At 40.8% G+C, this 15,718-nt stretch overlaps 1 long non-coding RNA gene across 1 annotated transcript in view; it reads left to right on the top strand.

Moving 5' to 3' along the window:
* The window catches only part of LOC110000053 (uncharacterized), an 86,721-nt gene extending 71,803 nt beyond the window's left edge, over positions 1 to 14,918 (top strand). The window contains exons 4-5 of the long non-coding RNA XR_010666512.1: positions 10,265 to 10,354; positions 13,313 to 14,918. This is a non-coding gene — a long non-coding RNA (uncharacterized lncRNA). The remainder of the gene's footprint in view (positions 1 to 10,264; positions 10,355 to 13,312) is intronic.
* Positions 14,919 to 15,718: the final 800 nt, after the last annotated feature.

Raw genomic sequence — 15,718 nt, forward strand, 5'->3', positions numbered from 1 at the left:
TTGCCTTTTTCACACCTTCGACTCCTCCCGCCCTCCTTCCTCCTCCTCCTCCTCCCTCCTCCTCTTCCCCTCTCTGCCACACAATTTTCACACACACACAGACACACACAGTGGCAAGCAGTAGCCGGGCCAGCGCTTAGTGCAGCTGTGACCAGAACAATAGCATTCCTCAGGTTTTTAAACGCCTGGCACTTAGATTCCTAACAGTCAAATTCCTGGTGGGGAGAAGCTGGGGGTTGCTATAGGATGCAGAGAGCTGTAAGACGCCTTGTAAGGAGACGTGCAGCTGTAAAGCCCTGTGTGATTGGTGTTTTTTTTTTTTATGAGAAGGATGGATGGGTTCATGGAGACGAGGGTTGGAGGGGGGGGAAGCTGTTGTTTCACCTCACGTCTTCTTTTTTGTTTGTTTTTTGTGACATTTTCAACAGCTCCCAATTTTGGCAGTTTGGGTCGAGAAGGCGTCCTGCTGCTTTTGTGGGAGCATCATGCGTCAAAAGAGACACCTGTTAAGTCAACATGCGCGTCTTGTAATGTGGTTTTTGGCAACTGTGGTGCCGAATACTACACAGATGTGCTGAAAACCACACGTTGGTTTGAAGAGGGTTAAATTAGGTGCAAATAAAGGAAACAAACAATGTTATCGATGACAGTCAGTAAATATCCAAGTAGTGTGTTAAATGTTCAGACAAAGTACCTCCATAGGTTTTTCTTTAGTAACATCACATTTTTTTTATTATATTTCAACTTAAATTTGTCAAAAATGAGCTTTGACCAAGATGACTAAATCCATCTTCTCCCACTATGAACACCTTTATTTGAAATCCTATAAATAGTCTTTATAGTTAGTTTTGTCAAAGCCTGAATCCAGTTCTTTCCACATCATGCGTGCCTCCTCTGGTGGCTTCCCTCCACACAGCACAGAGCCGTCCGGCTATCAGCCCATCTGAAATAACCCCAAAAAATAATGATTCTCTCATTAACCACGCCTGTTTCACAATTTAAATATAAATGAATCTAATTTAGAGAACCTCGGCCCCCGATGAAGGAGGACTCATTTAGAGCCAATCTAAAATTAATGAGGGCATCTGGAGAGAGGGAGAGAGAGAGAGAGAGAGAGAGAGAGAGAGAGAGAGAGAGGGAGGCCTAGCGTGGCTTAACAGATACCGCCGTTAACAAGCTACTGTACTTTAAACGCTGGAAAATCCCCATTAATTTTAAAGTTAATGCACTACTGTACTCCACGGTGGAGAAAAGGGGGGCTTTAATGTTAGCTCAAACACATCACAGCAACATCCTCACACTGACTCCTGACCTCCAGCTGTCAGACCTCCTTCACGTCGTCCTAAGCTTACATTTATTCAACTCTGCCGCTCAAATAGAAATATGACTTATAAACTGTTCTTTAAGAAAGCTGTGCATGAATAAGTTTGTGCATCTGTGCAGTGTTCCACCTCTAGGTGTAAAAATCAAATCCCTGTTTACTATTACAGAGAGGAAAGTCTCCCATGATGCATTCTGCTTCAGTAGCATTTAAGAACAACACAACAAAATTACTAGTATGGCAACTGGGAGCTGCATCAATAATTCAATTCAAGTCAATTCAAAGAAAATTGTCGCACAAATATTTTGATATTCAATCATTTCAGTCATTTTTCAAGCAACAGCATCAAATGTGTGTTCTTTGAAAGTTTTTTTATGTGAGGGTTTGCTGTTTTTCTTTGTTATTTATGAGTTTACAAGATCTAGTTTGGGGTTTATTTGCTCTGTTTTCTAAAAGAAAATAAGCACAATATAAAACATCACAGCCCTGATGAGCATTAATCAAAATGTTTAAACCTTTTATAAAACAAAGAATTATCAATGACTCATGAAAACAATGTGAGGCTAACGTGCAACAGCATCACATGCAAATGATTTGAGTTTTGTTTGTTAATATGACCTGAAGAGTTGCCATAGTAACAAACAATTATTTTTAATTAGATATAAAAGTAATGTTTCCTAACCACATGTTTACATTACAGGTTTATGTAGCCTCTACATTAGCTCAGTGTTGATTTTGTGATAGTGATTATAATAACCTGTTTTATGTTTCTAAGTTACACCGTGTTTTAAATTCAGGAAAGACAGAACAGCTTCAGACAGAATGGACACAATCAGTGTCAGTAAGCAGAGCAGATAATGAAGGGCCATTTGAAAACAAATCAAAAGACTAAAGCGAAAACAGAAAAGGTTCAAAAGTTTCGATTAAAAAAAAGCAAATTTCTAGGCTTTCCTCTGCTCCTATTGGTTAAGAAAACCTATACATTTCTAAGATGTAAAAGTCTCCTATACCTACATGTTGACCCCCTCAGGTTTATATATAAATGTGCATCAGGTTTAGTTTCTGTACTTTTCATCAGCTTGCAGTCTGCACCGTCCTCTCCCTCAGCAGCCGTTTGAGCGGCCCCAGCAGATGCCAGCCAGCTCCCACAGTGACTGTTTGGTTTTGCAGGTTTAATTCCCGATGGGTTTGGGTCCAGAGTGATTAGGCTGAGCCCTAAAGGCCAGCGGGCTTGTCAGGTGTCTCCACACATTAACGTTGTTCTGCTCACACCCTGAGCCGACAGCACAGCGAGGCAGAGGGGGAAAGAGAAACACTGATCTGGCTTGGTGGGAGGCACACACGGATGACACTTGTATTGTTCATATTTAAAATGAGAATTACAAAGAAGACTTTTTTTTTGCTATTAGGAATAAAGGAGCACCTCTGTGACGTTTAGGATACAGGAGGTTATCGGTGATGTTTGTAAGGTTAAACGCCGTTTATGGAGATAAAAAGGAACTTTTCTGGTGGCTCATTGTCTCGAGGTTTCATACATAAGAAAACTGAAAGTTCAACAACTTAAAAAGGAGTTCCAGTGATAACTTTAATTATAAACCACATGTTTTAAAAGTTACATATTGTTAAACTTACATTTAAAAATCATGGAAACAGCAAAGTAGGGGACGGCATGGATTAAATAAGTGTCAGTTCACAGGACAATTTAACACGTGTGCTAAAAACAACAAATAAAACGAAGAGAAAAAAATGTAAAAGTAGATTTAAAAAAAAAAAACAATATAGTAGAATAACCGATTTCTTAAAAACTCTCAAGATTCATTGTTTTACATTTTGGAGGTTGGACGTTTTTTAAAACCTGCACTGTACCTTTAAGACCGTTTAAACTAAAAAAATCAAATAAAAGGCTTTTGAGATGGAAACATTATAATCAAGCATTTTGTACAACACATGGACGTTCATATATTTATATGTGTGAGCCTAAGTTTTGAGGCTTTGTCCCCCCCCCCCCCCCCACACACACACATGATGAGTTTCAGTATCTGTTCTCTCTGTCAGTAAACACACTGATGGATGCTACCTCAACATTTTCTTTAGCCTTTAACCCTAAAAGCAGCTGAGTGACCACACTGCGCACGTTTTCCTGCTGGATTTTTGAATAAACTTTGCATTGTTTCTGTGCACAAACAACTTCCTGCGTGCAGACGTGTAGCTTGTTAACGGGGGGGAGGGGGGGGTAACCAAAAAATAAAACCCTTCTTCCTGCTTCTGACCTCCAACCCCATCCTACCCCACCCACACCCACCGCTAACACAGCATGGTGCAGCTATAGGGGGGGTGTGTGTGTGTGTGTGTGTGTGTGTGTGTGTGTGGGGGGGGGGGGGGTGGAGAGATGGCGTTAGGTTTTTTAATGTGTGTGTAGGCAGAGGAGGTGATGGGAGTTTTTTCGACTGGGGGTGGCGGGGGGGGAGAACTTGTGTCCTGTTCAGAGGGAGTTGAGGAATAAAGTGGAGGAGGGAGGAGGGGGAAGATGAGGAGACCTGCTGAGAGGGCAGCCTATATACAGTCCTCCTCCTTCCTGCTATACCTCTCCCTCCATCCCTCGCCTCTCTTCACCCCTCCCCCCCCCCCCCTCTGTCTCCCTCAGTGGGGGCAAAGTACATTACATGCTTGCTAATCAAACCTCCATTACAAGTTTGGAGGGAATGAAGCAAGAGAGTTGAGTCTTGTCCCTTTTTTTCCACTCTTTCAGCTCACTCCAGTGTGTCTGCTTCATCTTCCTCCTTCTCCTCCAGCGTCAAACTTCTCTGCACTCTTTGATGAGTGTGTAACCTGAGGAGTGAAACCTAAAGCCATGACGTGTAACAGAAGAAACATTTCAGAAACAAAATACTATTAATTAACGCTGTTTGTGCTGTGACCTCTCAGAATCCCAAATGAAGATGATAACATATAAAGAGACCCAGGTGTTTAGACCACGACTTATATAAAACACTTAGCATGAATATTCTCTAGAAATGAAGGATTTTAAGCCCATTATTACTGAACCTTTTTCAACTGCAACACATCTGACTGCAAGTTTGTACATCTGGACAGAATCATGGTAATTGTGCACTCTATCTATCAGAGATTTTACTTTATGATGGTCCCAACTTTTTTTTTTAAAAGTGCTTTATTAGCCCTCAAAGTCTGACTTCTGTAAGGACACATAGCTCTTATTTTTGTCAGATATTTTCTTTCCATTCTAAAAAGCAGCCTGTGATTAAATACGTCCAAACAGTAAGCTTTGGGCCAAACGTGGAAAAAAGGCATAATAAGGACTCCATGGTAGATATCCATGCCAAATGGCAACCTGTTCTAGTTCAGAAGCAGTCCACTGAAGATGATCTCTCTTATTTTCTTATTCTCTAACACACATTGTTCAAATGTTGCCTTTCGTGCACTGAACTCAAATATCCAATACTCAAACATATCTATATGTATTAATAGAAACATATCAGAGTATGTTAAATACGTTTTAAGTATAAGTCACAACAGTTTTTTTCAGCTGTACTAAAACATCTGTTAATGAAAACCCCTTGAACTATTTTTTCTCCCCCATGTAATGCTGCTGTCACCTTACTTCTTCTTACTCGAGGGTGATGAAACAAAGACGTTGACTAGCTGTCAGGACTTGATACAAGCGGTGCAGATTCAGTCGAAGACCACTGGACCAGTCCTCTACAGTCTTTAAGAAAACTTGTTGGGGTCATAAGGGTTTGTTAACGACACCCAAGACCTAAAAGGGTTTTAAAGAACCTTGCATATTCAAAGAGTGATAAACAGACAATTGGACCAATGAAGAACTGCGAAACACTTGTGAATTCATGTCAACCCTGCCCTGACATTGTCCTTTTTTTGCTACTGTTTTTATTTTACTGTGTATTGTACAATATGCAGAGGATTTTGTTAATCGTTCATTTTGTACCTTTTCATTGATTTTGAACGCCCTTGAAACTGTTAAAATAAGTTGCTTTATACTGTTGTTTATTTAGTTTTGCGGATGATGTGGCTCTGTTTTCTTCATGTGAACGGCACGATCATGTCTGAAGTTATCTTGGGACGCTAGAGCCAGACTTTAAGAGTCTGTAGGTTTTGTCCAACAGGTGGATATTTGCTTCATCAGCAGTTTTCGCTGGAGTTGTACTGAACGGTTCGTTTTCTATCTTGAACTAAGTGCAGAGCCTGTTGAACTCCAAACCACAACTCCTCCCCTTGACGAGGGAACACTGTAAATTGTACAAAAATGTTTTTTTAAATGGAGAAAACGAACACATAGCCTACAGCTTTTAAGTACGGGGTCTGAGCTTCATATTGATTTCATATCCAAAAATGTCAAACACCATCCCTATGTGTGAAACGTAATAGGCGCTTTGAGCAGTCATTTTTAGGAAACATAACGGGTGACTCGAGATGACGATCATGATGCTGACTTTTCCAACCAAATAATAACGATCAACTTGTTATAGAATATCTGCATCCATCTTTTCTAGATTCTTGTATTCAGAGAGCAATAGGCACTAGAACAACCTCATTATGTGCTGTGACATGAATATGGGTCAGTAAGCTGACGAACCTGATGACACAGAGCCAAGTTTTTGCACAGGGGGAAGAGGTTGAACAGTGTGTGATAAAGAGAGAGAGAGATGTTCTCAGTCCCACACTGAAACTTGAGATAGGAGTGTAGCTGTTGACTGAAGAGAGAGAGAGAGAGAGAGAGAGAGAGGGAGAGAGAGAGAGAGGGAGAGAGAGAGAGAGAGAGAGAGAGAGAGAGAGAGAGAGGGAGAGAGAGAGAGAGAGAGAGGTGAGAGAGAGAGAGAGAGAGAGAGAGTGTGTGTGTGTGTGTGTGTGTGTGTGTGTGTGTGTGTGTGTGTGTGTGTGTGTGTGTGTGTGTGTGTGTGTGTGTGTGTGTGTGTGTGTGTGTGTGTTAAGATGAGCGATGAACAGACAATGCTTGTCCTCAAGTCAAAGAGCTCCAGTGGCTAAAAACCCCATCGGGTACAAATACAGATACACACAGACACACACACACACACACACACACACACACACACACACACACACACACACACACACACACACACACACACACACACACACACGGACAGGTGATACATCATGTATGTGGGAAGGAGGAGGGGAAGCGCGGGAGTGAAAAGAAGGGGATGGACAGATGAGAAGGAGGTGAAGTGGAGGGGCAGCAGAAGGGTGAGGGGAGCAACAGACAGTTCACTTTGTTCACTTCAGTCATGATTAAACGATCAAGAGATAATGTTTTCTTTTCTGTTCATTTAGATACAACAGTAAGTCAGATCGCTGCTGTGAACAGGGATGTTGTTTTTTTGGCTGAGACGGGCTCTTTTTTTTTGCAGAGGGAAAAACTTTTTAACTCACTTTGATTACACTTCAACAGCAAAATTGTCAGAAAAAAAAAACACACAACAGTGCAAGTTTATTGTCATAGAAACTGTACTGTACTCCAAATACTTGAGAGTATCTCAACTAGTTCAGCCTGTTGTCAAAGGTGAGAAGCGCTACATATACAGAGAAAACACAATAATCCAATGTGAGGGATTGATTTCAGATCATTCCCTTTATATACATGATGTGGTTCTGTTATTTATTTTGTGCATGTTTTTTGTTTGCTCCAGTAAGTCAACCCCCTCTTAGATACTGTGAGATACTGTGTAGAAATGTATGACCAACATGAATGATTAATCCTATAAACAGAAAACACTATGTTTGCTTTTTTAAGATGAACCATGAAACAAGTCAGATTATTGGACTTTTCAAAGAAACAAAAAAGTGAAGTTTGATGGATCATATTTTGCTGTTTGTGAGATATTTTAGCTCCACATGACGGGCATGAATGTTGCTCACTTGCAATGTTGAAAAAAACATTAATATACTACAGAATATATGAAGTGAAACAAAAAGGTTTGTCTTGTTTCTTCACACTGTATCAGATATGATTAGATGCACATTTCAAAGCAAAGAGAGAGTATCGGTTGAAATATGAGGGCTGATTTTAATTTATAAATATCGTTTAAAGTTTTGCGTGCAAAGGACACCATTGACAGCCCAAACAGTCAAGAACCAACTCTAATGTTCTGTCAACATTTTCTCCAAATTCTGTTCCAAAGAAGTCATGAAAACATGCGTCTTATAAGCCGACAACTGTTCTTACATCTCCAATATGGACCTGGGGATGCTCAAGTTGAGCTAACAGATGTATTTTTATTTAAAAATCACAGCCAGTGCAGCTTTAAGTCTTGGGGGGGGGGGGGGGGGGGTGAGAAGGGGGGAGGAAGCAAGTGATGGACAGCTCGAGGGAAGGAAAGAAAAGAGAGGGGGAGATGGAGGGATGAAGGGAGGTGTAGAGTGCAGCAGAAACTTCCCATGCTGGCCTCCCAGTGTGGCTACGTAATGAGGGCAAGGGACACACACACACACACACACTCCACTCACACATACACACACACACACACACACACACACACACACACACACACACACACACACACACACACACACACACACACACACACACTCACTCACTCACTCACACACACACTCACAGACACACACTCGGGGCTGAGCATGGCCCCACGGCTGATTAGCGGCACACAAAGGCCCCAAACAGAAGTAGCAGAGGACACACAATGGGTGCAGGGCCTCAAGGCGTGGTTTACTTCTGCCCCAAGGGAGGGAGGGAGGGGGGGGGGGGGGGGGGCGAGAGAGGTAGAGAGACAGGGAGAGAGAGAGGGTCCCACTGAGCTGGATAGGCAAACGAAGGGGGGGGATGGAAGAGGGTTCGCTGGGGTTAGAAAAGTGACAGAGGAAGAGAGGAGTTTTGTTTTTGTCCTGATGAAGACGTGCTGCGTTTACACTGAGTTTCTATTTGCAGCAAGTGCAGCTTCAGGAAACTGGATGAATGAGTCGGGGTCACATCCAGGCTCCTGAACACCTGTTATCGAGCACACGTCCAATTGAAAAACGCTCTGTATATATATATTTGTTTCTCGTTTACTGCACATAGTTCTGTTTACATCTGTTAGTCCGATCACTGTCCACTTATATCTACTCTTTTTACATTTTGCATTTTAAGTTTAAGCTTTAAGTTGTATTTAAATTTACGCTTTATATTTTAGGTTTAAAATGTTTCATCTACCTGCACTGTTGTTAATTTACTGCTCTGTGTGCCTTTGAATTGCCTCCCGGGGACAAATAAAGTTTTTTGAATTTGAATTTGAAACCTCCGCTATTAAATAATACATAGCGTATATTTTACAGTAAAATAAAAAAAATAAAATAAATAAAAATAAGCAAGGACAGGAAGCTGGTTCTGTTTGGATTAAAGATATACCATTTTTTTATTTTCTTATAAATAAATACTCAGCCTTCATTACATGCCCTGTACTTCACCAAAACCCTTTCTCAGAATGAAAGAAAGTTAAAAAAGGGCATCGTGGCACACTGCAAGGATTCTAATTAAATCCATAAAAACAACACAAGATGCCAGGGGCAGCAAAGAAACGCCAAATTTTACGAGGATGCCCTTTTTAATCATATATTAAAAAACTGGCAACCCCTTTTTAATGAAAAAATACCTTCTGATTCAGACTGTATCACTTTATTCAGTTAAGTACCGACCCACTGTTCTTCATGAGGCTCCGTGCCCACTGACTCATCACTAAGTCAGCGTCCTTTAAATAGGATAGACGGTCACTCAAGCAATAATTCTTATTCCACAATCACTCTTCTTCTACGGTGTATGGACACAAGAGAACCATAATGACATTCAGAGGAAAGGGACATAATAGAATATGAAGATAGCTTTTGCAAGACATTACATTCAGTGCATTGACACCTCCAAGTTCTTTTGTGCTGTGAGATTTTTGTGCCGGCCAAGACTTAAGTTGACCGACCAAGTTTTAAGTTTCACACTGTCGACATGAGCTGATGAGATGTGCCATGTTCAGTTTAGTGCCCAATGATATATTTAGAGCATTTTGATCACACTGTCTTCTACATATTAAGATTGTTAAAGTCTTTATGTGATTTTTCACACTTAAATATAATATAAATCAAGTATCTCCTCTGAAAATAACTCTGTGAGTCATGACTGTCTACAATGGGTGTAACACCCGAGTCCCACTGTCTGTGATGTTTTCAGAGTTTTCAGAGTCCTATCTTCACTTTGTTTACATCGCCCAGACGGCCGGCTGACTCCTCCCCTCGTGTATAAAAGTTGTTTAATTGAGGGACTAGAGAAAAGAAGAATAACATACTGTACTCACTGCTTAACTGTGTTTCTAGATCACGCTCATTTCAGGTAAATTTACATGCAGTGTGAAAATACGAGCATAATAAAGATCACTAGCATTAGCATGCTAACACAACAATGCAGCGCAAGTTGTTTTGGTTTCATGCTGGTGCTCAAGGGCGACATCTGCTAGATCAAAAAAATCACATATAAAGCCTTTAATGGTGAAAGATCTTCTGAGTTTAAAAAAAAAATGGGCGGGTCTATTAAACTATACAGCTTCTTTTTTTTTTTCATGGCAGATTACAGCTATTGGGGAACAGGATAAGTTCTAATTTGATGTCCAAGTTCTTCACTCATGTCTTAAGCACATTTAAATATTTAAGCATCAAAGAATAAGAATGACAAGCTCACTACGAGTAAAAACTAATCGACAAATGACTCTTGAAGACGTGGGCAGAGTGCAGCCTAAAACTTGTAATTTTTCTAATGATAATTGTTTGAGTTATTGCAACCACAGTACATGTTGAGAGCTTTAAAAATCATCCCAGTGGCTCTCTGCGTAGATTAGCATCGACACAATTCTACAGAGAATGAAAATTATATGGCGACTACTAATGAACACTGCCTTCTTTTCACAGAGGAGCGGCGGCTGCTGTAATCTCCACTTGTTCAATTAGCCGCACTGACCAGGACGACGCCTCCTACACTTCATTAACAGGGAGGGGAAGGTATGGAATTAACCTCTCCTTCTCTCTCTCTCTCTCTCTCTCTCTTTCATTTTCTATCGCTCACCCTCGTTACACCCCCTTTTCGTCTTTTCTTAAAATATACAAGCAGCGGAAAAATGTAAATTATTCCAAATTAGCTTCTCTCCATCCGTTGAAGCATTTTTTTTCCCACTTATTTTACCTTTTCAACTGGAAGCTGCTGGAATATTTTCCGATCAACTCAGAGGAATGGAGCGTAAAAACAAAAACTTGGGGGATGGGGGGGGGGGGGGATATAATCCAACAAAGACAATTTAGCTTTTCTGCCTCTTTTTCTTGTTTTTCCAATTACTTAATGCTATTTAAAAACACCAGAGCTCTCACACACGTTTGACACACACACACTCCTCCTCACGCACACACATTAATGGTCCTTAGCATGGAGAGGCTCCTGAAATAAGTCACGCAGTAATTGTATTTGATAAATCATAAAGGGAGCCCATCAGAGGAAAGCTAGCTGTAATAAAATGATAAAATAGACAATTATGAGGAAAAAAAATCCCTGGCCTTTAATTTCCTAAACACACTCTGGAGAGAGAGAGAGTGTTTAATCCGCAGTGATTTGGCGAGATGCTCGACACGTTCACATCCCTCCTCTTTGACACTTTGAATTAGACCGCAGACCTCTGAAATGTCCGTTACAGCAGCAGAGCAGGGATTTAGTTTCATATCATAGCCAGCTTCTCTTTTTGTGCTTATGCATTGTGTCTCTGGAAGTTTAACAAGACTCCCATTTAGATGGACAGAATGGAGGGTAAACAAAGTAATAAAACATATTTTAAAAAAGGCTTTTAAATCACATTTGTTTCCTTTAAACTTTAAGACTTTTCCCCCTGACATAAGCCGTTTTCACATGTGCACTCTGGATAATATCTAGATATTTACAGGAGGACTTCTCTGGAGATTCTCCCGACCTAGCCGTTCACATATGCTCCTCACAGCGGGGGGGTATCCCTGTCAGAGGGGAGGGGGGGCGGGGCGTGACGTAAATAAACAACGCGGAAGTAGCGACTGAAGCAACAGAGTCCGCTACACGACGTTATAATGAGAATATTTGTCTTTATATCAATGCTATGTGTAATCCAATGGAATGACAACATCCACTAAAGAGAGGAGAACAACAACCTGACCAACAGAAAACAGAATGCAGACGTTTAATTAGAGCACGGAGATCGTAGAGGTCGCGTGCAGACACTTTAGACAGTCACTGTATATAAACGTCATTCTCTTTCTATTGGTTCAAGTTGAAATCTCTGGAGTATATGCTGCTGCGTTCAGACATCAGCTCACTCTGACTTTCTGCAGATAAAATACTACAGGTCTGGAGGAGACTCCGGGTAAAGTCAGTGCGAAAAATGCGTCTGTTTGCGTTCACACATAGCCTAAAGAACCTCCGGGTAGACAAATCTCTGGAGTTTTTCAGGAGATTTCTGTATGTGTGAAAAGGGTTTTACTCAGTTATTTCCAGCATCTCTTAATTTAGCCTATTTTGAGCTTTTCAATGTACCTAAAAGAGGGATGTGTGCAATGAGCCGACTTAACGATTAATTATTAATTAATCATCGTCACCCTAGCTAGTCAGCACTAGTGCCATTACTATGTATTTCAATTCAATCAATCAATCAATCAATCCCTTCCTCTGAATAGTACACCAAGCCAGTTGTATGTTTGTTCATTTACATCAAAAAAAGGAAACAAATCAGGAAGTGGTACTATTTCTTGACCACGCTTTGTGACCTCCTGGTTGTCGCTGTAAAGTTGTCAAGAAGTTTTATAAGAAGCACAGCCTGTTTGAATCTAAAATTGTTATATTCCTGTTTAGTATATTGAACTCTGTTGAGTTTCTCTTATCCTGTCACAATTCATATAAAAAGACCGCAAAAATCCGCCCTGGGTCTGTGTCCTCTGATCATTTCTCCTTTTTGTTTTTGATCATTTTATTGGGACCAAATTGTAAAGTATGTCACATTTGTGCTGTGTTCCTCACAGTTTGTTCTTCTGGGCAGAAAATGATATTAACTTATTAAGTTTGGGTCTTAAAAAGTATTTAATTTGATTTAAAAAAAAAGGTGTGCAGCAACCCTGTTATGACACAACTAGTGAAAAATAATCACAGTAGCTGCCAAATGTTGGTATTTGTAAGTATTGTCAGTTATCACGATGATACACTGCCAGCACCAAACCCACCATTGTCACAGCATCACATTAGCGCTTTGAGTCACAGATTTTTTTCACGCTTGTATAAAAATCACTTTCCCCTCCGACTCCTCCAGCAGAGACGGCCCATGACAGTGTGAGATCTGCACCACAAAGAGTTAAAAGGAAATCAGATCTCTTGGTTCCTCGTGTTAATGTATACAGACTCCGTGTGTGTGTGTGTGTGTGTGTGTGTGTGTGTGTGTGTGTGTGTGTGTGTGTGTGTGTGTGTGTGTGTGTGTGTGTGTGTGTGTGTGTGTGTGTGTGTGTGTGTGTGTGTGCGTGCGCTGCTGTGTAAAATAACATGGAAAAGGTGATTTTCCACTATAGTGGGGCTTCCACACTGTGTTCCCCTCGGGCAGCAGCAGGGACATGATTGAATTTTTTACATGTGTGTGTGTGAGCGCACAGGTTTGATTTGAAGACGTACTTCCTGTTCTGTATCCTGATTTACATTTTTCTTAATTTTCTTTTTACATGACTGGTTAAAATTAAGATTTTTTTGTGCCAATGCAATAAATAAATGTATTTCATATGCCCACCAATGCTTTTTATGGTTTTCAAGCAAAAAACATTGAAAGAAAAAACACTTTCAACTCATATTTCCTTAAAAGTAGACCTCCTAGAGATGTTACAGTTTCTTAAGTTTTTTATATCTACACTCACCTGAGTTTTGTCTGTCCTTGTGTCTTTCCCTGACGCTGCTTCTCTGTCTCCCTGCAGGAGATGCTGATGGTGTAACATGGAGTTAGGAAGGAGCACAAGGGATGGAGAGGAAACCAGAGCTTGCTGTCAGAAGTGTGAGCCATGTCCAAGGTGAAGCAAACTGAATTAAAGTGAATCGAGCTGAACGGATCTGAACTGGAATGACCTGAACTGAATTGAAATGAAACCTCTCAGGGGGGGAAAAAGGTTCAAACAGAAAAACCTGAGAGTGACATGGATGGAAACCTTGTGTCATGTATACCTGCTTTTTGGGATTTCCTACACTTTCTTTGGATTTAAAGGGGATTTTCATTATCATATTTGTTTTAAAGAATTAATTAAACCTAAAATCTGCAACATGAATTGAGACACTGTTCAGTTATTCTCCTTGATTTCCAACACAGCTCATTTGTTGAACTTATATAAACACAGCTCACATAACAAATATACTATCAACACTGTATTGGCCTGATTTCTGTTTCTTTCATTTCTTTTTTCACAAATACTTAATTATTTTTGAATAACAGTGAAAAAATGTAAAGCTATTTTTAAAGAAAATGTTTCTTTAGGACTGTTTTCTGACCCAGGACCAGCAGAATCTGCTAAACAGAATCGTACACATTGTGTGCTGTCTCTTCAGTCGATTTGATGTTCCTGTAACTCACGTTGCTGCTACACTTTCCATCCACAGAGCACCTTGTTGGATGCACCAGTGGGATTTGTAGTTTTTAAAGCTGGAGCTTAATTTCTGCATGTTGGGGGGGTCAGAGTGAGGGGGCTGCCCACAGCCAGCACTCCTGAGCTGGTGAGGGTTCGATGCCTTGCTCATGGGCACCTCAGCAGTGCTCAGGAAGTGAACTGGCACCTCTCCAGCCACTAGACCAATATCCAGATTTGGTACCAGAACTTGAACCGGTGCCTAGAGACATGAGCTACTGCCGCCCCTCACTCCTAACATCCCTACATCATTACAACGATCTGTCTGAAACAAAACAAAACGTTGTGGTGTCTTTGGCCTTCACGGTCCAGTAATAGAATTTCACGAATTATTTACACACATTATAAATCATTTCCTGCTCCAAACCTTCACCTCACTTCCAAACAAGCTTCCATTTTTGACAAATCAACTCTGACTGTTTATATGGACTTCACTGTGGAGAGTCAGAGCAAAATGAGTGATTCAATAAACCAGCACATCTTCAGCAACACATAATCAGTCTTTAGAGGACACAACATTGTATTATAGCAACTTTCATTCAGCAGGATGTTTGCAGACGTTTGCCTTTTGTGTGTGAGTCTCTGGATCAGTGAGAATTTGGTGTATGTTTTTAAGCATGTATGAAATAAAATAAAAACAGAGATGTTTTGATCACTCCTTTTTCTGCTTCACCCAGAAGCCTTCTCAGTTTTCCAAGAGTCTTTTAAAAAGATAAAAATTGATTACAAAGGGTATCTTCCCCTTTTTAAAGATGTGCTGATAAATACTGCTGTGCTGGATAGTCATGATTAACGACTGTTTGGATGAATTTATTCATTAATAAATATCCAAGGTCTAACAGAATTTCTCTGAGATTTCTGTAGATATCAAATGTTACAAATCTGAATTAAAGTTTGTCTTCGGGTTCCTTTTCGTCTGTGTGATTGAGACACACAATCTTTACACACACACACACACACACACACACACACACACACACAGAACAGTAGCCCCTGGCTATCTGCAGCAGTGAGTGTAAATGATCGAATATCTACGGTCATAACTCACAGCCACACAGGCTACTGATGGAAGCTGACACCCAATGTCTCTGTGTGTGTGTGTGTGTGTGTGTGTGTGTGTTTTGTGTGTGTGTGTGTGTGTGTGTGTGTGTGTGTGTGTGTGTGTGTGTGTGTGTGTGTGTGTGTGAGTGTGAGAGAGAGAGAGAGAGAGAGAGAGAGAGAGAGAGTCATTTTAGACCCTTCATGTCGCTTCCCTTCTGTATCTTCTTGTCTTCCTCCTCCTCCTCGTCCCTGATGCCTCGAGTGATGAAACTGACTCTGTTACATCAGACCAGCCCGCCTTCTCCCCCCCACCCTTTTTTTTTAACACACTTACACACACTTTCCATGCGCACACACACACACACACACACACACACACACACACACACACACACACACATGTTTGTTTGCTCACACTCTAGAGCCACATGAGTGTGTTTAACCTTATTGATCAGGTCCTAACTATTGACACAGATCAGGGTGATCAGTCACTGGTATCTGTGTTTACAGGGCGGAGAGGAGCTGATATTGATGGATGACGGATTAATCAGTAAGTGAAGTGAACACAAACACACACAGAGTGACAATGGCTGTCATGTGGACTCAAAACAAATGGAGCTGAAACCGCTTTTTGTTGCAGGTCTTTGTTTTCTTTCTTAAATTGAT

Source organism: Labrus bergylta, chromosome 6 (assembly GCF_963930695.1).
Source record: "Labrus bergylta chromosome 6, fLabBer1.1, whole genome shotgun sequence".
NCBI classification, from domain to species: Eukaryota; Metazoa; Chordata; class Actinopteri; order Labriformes; family Labridae; genus Labrus; species Labrus bergylta.